Raw genomic sequence first — 5,075 nt, 5'->3', positions numbered from 1 at the left:
ATCTTGTTGAGGGCCTTCCCCTCTTTCGTTGACCTCCCACTTTACCAAGCATGATATTCCTCTCCAGAGAATGGTCCCTTCTGGCAACGTGACCAAAGTAGGTGAGACAAAGTCTGGCCATTCTCACTTCCAAGGAGCACTCCAGCTGCACTTCCTCCAGGACAGATTAGTTAGTTCATTTAGCAGTCCATGACACTTTCGGTATTCTTTGCCAACACCACAACTCAAAACATCAACTCTTCTTTGGTCTTTCCTGGTCATTGTACAGCTCTCACAAGCATATGACAACCCAAAACAAAAAACTTACTGCCGTTGAGTTGATTCAACTCATAGTGACCACTCCTTGTGTTTCTGAGGCAGCATCTCTATGGAAGTAGATTGCCTAGTCTTACTTCCGAGAAGGTGGCTGGTGGGTTTGAACCACCAGCCTTTTGATTAGCAGTCAGATGCCTTAGGCACTATGCCACAAGAGCACATGCACAAGAAGCAATTAAAAATACCATGGCTTGGGTTAGGCACACCTTAGTCTTCAAGGTAACATCTTTGCTCTTCAGCACTTGAAAGAGGTCTTCTGCAGAAGATTTTCCCCATGCAATAATGCTTTTGATGTCTTGACTGCTGCTTCCATTGGTGTTCATTGTACAACAAAGTAGTATAAAGTCTTTGACAGCTTTGATCTCTTCTCCATTTATCATGATCCCCTTGTAAGAATTTTTGTTTTCTTTATATTGAGGTGTAATTCATTTGGCAGACTGTAGTTTTCAATTTTCATCAGTAAATGCTTCACATCATTTTCCCTTTCAGCAAGCAAAGTTATGTGGTCTGTGTATCACAGATCGTTAATGAATCTTCCTCCAATCCTGATACCATATTCGTCTTCACATAGCCCAACCTCTCGGATTATTTGCTCAGCATAGAGATTGAAAGTTGTTGTTGTTGTTGTTGTTATGTACCGTCGAGTCAGACCCGATTCATAGTGACCCCTCCTTGGGTTTCCAAGGCAGTATCACTATGTAAATAGATTGCCCCATCTTCCTTCTGAGGAGTGGCTGGTGGGTTTGAACTGCCAGCCTTCTGGTTAGCAGTCAAGTGCCTTAGGCAATATGCTACCACAGCTCATATAGATTGAATAAGTACTAGGGTAAAATAATTCAATCCTAATGTACTCCCTTCCTGATTTTAAATCATGCAGTACCCCCCCATTTTGTTTGAACAACAGCTTCCTGGTCTATGTACAGGTTCCTCATGAGCACATTTAAGTGTTCTAGAATTCCCATTCTTCTCAATGTTATCCATAATTTGTTATGATACACCAAATCAAATATTTTTGAGTGGTCAATGAAACACAAGTAAACATCTTTCTGGTATTCTTTGCTTTCAGTCAAGATCCATCTGATATCAGCAATTATATCCTTCATTCCACATTCTATTATGAATCCATCCTGAATTTCTGGAAGTTCCCTGTCAATGTACTGCTGCAACCACTTTTGAATTATCTTCAGTAATATTTTACTTGTGTGTGATATTAATAATATTGTTTGATAATTTCCACATTCTGTGGAATAACTTTTCTTCAGAATGGGTACAAACATGGATCTTTTTCAGTCAGTTTGCCATGTAGCTGTCTTCCAAATTTCTTGGCCTAGCCAAGTGTGTGGAGGCTCTAGCGTGACATCCATTTGTTGAAACACCTCAGTGGGTATTCTGTCAGTTCCTGGAGTTCTGTTTTTCATAAATTCCTTCAGTGCAGCTTTGACTTCTTCCTTCATTACTATTATTGTTCTTAATCATATGCTACCTCCTGAAATGGATGAACAGAGACTAATTTTTTTTGGTACAGTTTCTCTGTGTATTCCTTCCATTTTCTTTTGATGTTTCAGGCATCATTCAATATATTGCCCATGGAATCTTTCAATATTGCAAATTGAGGCTTAAATTTTCTCTTCAGTTCTTTCTGCTTGAGAAATGCTGAGCATGTTCTTCCCTTTTGGCTTTCCAACTCCATGTTTTTGCACATTTAATGATAATTGACTTTCTCTTCTCACGCTGCTCTTTGAAATCTTCTGTTCAGGTCTTTTATCTTGTCATTTCTTCCATTTGCTTTAGCTACTCTCCATTCAAGAACAACTTTCAGAGTATGTTCTGACATCCATTTTGCTCTTTTTTTCCTTTCCTGTCTTTTTAATGACTTTTTTTTTTCTTCATGGATGATGTTCTTGATGTTATCCCACATTTCCTCTGGTTTTCAGTCACTGGTGTTCAATGCATCAAATCTATTCTTTACATCGTCTTTAACTTCAGGAAGGGTATAATCAAGGCCATATTTTGGTTCTTGTGAACTTCTTTTAATTGTCTTCAGCTTCAAGATGAATTTGCATATAAGCAGGAGATGATCTGTCCAGAGTCAGCTCCTGGTCTTGTTTTGCCTGAAGATATTGAGCTTCTCCATCACCTCTTGCCACAGTTTTAGTCAATCTGATTCCTGGTTATTCCATCAGGTGAAGTGCACATAGATAGCCATCATCTATGTTGTTGAAAAAAGATATTTGCAATGAATAAGTTATGGTCCTGCAAAATTCTATCATGTCATCTCCAACATTATTTCTAGAAATAACAGAGAAAAGGATGGAATAATTCCAAACTCTTTCAATGAAGCAAACATAAACCTGAAACAAAACCAGATAAAGATACCATTAAAAAAGAAAATCATAAATCAATATCCCTCATGCACATTGACACAAAAATGCTCAACAAAATGCTAGCTAATAGATCCAACATCATGTAAAAAAGATAATAATACATGACCAAGTGGGATTTATACCAGGTATGCAAGGATTGTTCACAATTAGAAAAACAATCAATGTAATCCAACACATGAATAAAATAAAGGAAAAAGAACCACTTGGTCATGTCAATTGATACAAAATGGCATTTGACAAAATCCAACACAGTTATTTTATTTATTTATTTTTTTAAGCATTTATCTTTGTTGTCTATACCTCTTGTGCATTTCTGTTCCTTTACCTTAGTGTTATATTGTTGATCACTCACTTTTGGTATATTGCCTTTTTTTTTCACCCAAATCAATACTTGTCTCTTTCCTCTCTAGCAAATTCCCTCCCCTTACCTCCAATATTAATTCTTGATAAAAAGGCTGAGTAAGATAGGAACAGAAGGTTTGTCTACATAAATAAGGCATGTACATAAAACACCAGCCAACTTTATTATCAATGGGGAAAGACTGAAAATATTCCCCTTGGGAATGGGAACCAGAAAAGGAAACTTTTTATATCTTATTCAATATTGTGTTGGAAGTCCTTGTCAGAGTAATAAGATGAGAAAAGAGTGATAAAAGGCAGCCAAATTGGCAAAGAACAAGTCAAACTATCTCTATTTGCAGATGGTATGATCACACACTTGGAAAATCCTAGAGACTCAATGAGAAAATTATTGTAACTAATAGAAAGATTCAGCAAAGTGGCTGGATACAAGAGCAACATACAAAAATCAGTTGGATTCCTCTGAACTTCTGAAAAGAAAATTGGGAACACAATACCATTTACAACAGCTACCCAAAAGATGAATACTTAGGAATAAATCTAACCAGAGACATAAAAGACCTATACAAAGAAAGCTACAAAACACTAATACAAGAAACCAAAAGGGAACTACATAAATGGCAGAATATACTAAGCTCAGGGATAGAAAGACTTAATATTGTGAAAATGTCAATACCACCCAAAGTAATCTACAGATATAATGCAAAGCCCAGGCAGTTTATATCATGATTATTTAAAGAAATGGAAAAAGTAATTACCAACTTTATATTGAAAGGAAAGAGGTCATAATAAGCAAAGCACTACTAAAGAAGAACAAATTACGAAGCTCACGCTCCCTGATCTAAAACTCTGCTACACAACCTGAGTAGTCAAAACATCCTGACAATGGTACAATGGCAAGCACATAGACCAATGGGACACAGTTGAGAACCCAGAAGTAAATGTATCCTCTTCTGGACAGCTGATGTTTGATAAAGGACTGGAACCCATTCAATGGGGAAAAGGTAATTTCTTGAACAAATGGTACTGACAAAATTGAATATCCATTTGCAGAAAATTGAAACAGGATCCACATTTCACACTATATACAAAAGATAATTAAAGATGTTGCAAACACCTAATTGTAAAACCTAAACATAAAGATCATCAAAGAAAAAATAGGGCAAATTTTGGTGACCTAATACATGGCATAAATATTCTATCAGATATAACTAAAAATGCACAAACAGCAGAAGATAAACTAGACAAGTAGGGCCTCCTGAAAATTAAACATTTATGGGTGGTGCATCAAAAAACTTCACCCAAAGAGTAGAAAGGGAACCTACACACTGGGAAAATTTTGGCAATCACTTATTTGGACAAGGGACTAATCTCTACAATTCATAGAAAACTTCAACAACTTAACAACAAAAAGACAAACAATCTAATTAAAAATGGGCAGAAGACATGAACAGATACTTCACCAACGAAGACATTCAGGCAGGTCACAAACACATGATGAAATGCTACAATCATTAGGCATTAGAAAGATGTACATCAAAACAACAAGGAGATATCATCTCACCCCCATTTTAATAGCAAAATTAAAAAAAAAAAAAAAAAAAAAAAACAGAAAAACATAAATGCTAAAAAGGGCATGGAAAGATGGGAACCCTCATACTCTTCTGGGAAACTTTAAAATTGTACCACCCCTTTGGAAATGGTATGGTGCTTCCTTAAGAAGTTGGAAATAGAAATACCCTATGATCCAGCGGTCCTACTACTAGGCATATATACTAGAGAAATAAAAGCATGACATTAACAGATGCTTACACAATCATGTTCATCACAGCATTATTCACAATAGCAAAAAGACAGAAGCAACCTAAGTGCTCATCAATGGATGAATAGATAAAAAAACTATCATACATACACACAAGGGAATACCACTCAACCTTAAAGAATAATGATAATTCTGTGAAACAGTTCATAACATGGAAGAGCCAAGAGGACATTATGCTCAGTGAAATTAGTCAA

The sequence above is a fragment of the Orycteropus afer genome, unplaced genomic scaffold (genome assembly GCF_000298275.1).
Source record: "Orycteropus afer afer isolate SDZICR_OR568_19922 unplaced genomic scaffold, OryAfe1.0 scaffold00614, whole genome shotgun sequence".
In the NCBI taxonomy this organism is placed as follows: domain Eukaryota; kingdom Metazoa; phylum Chordata; class Mammalia; order Tubulidentata; family Orycteropodidae; genus Orycteropus; species Orycteropus afer.
The sequence above is the reverse complement of the archived record's forward strand: the minus strand, read 5'-3'. Positions refer to the sequence as shown.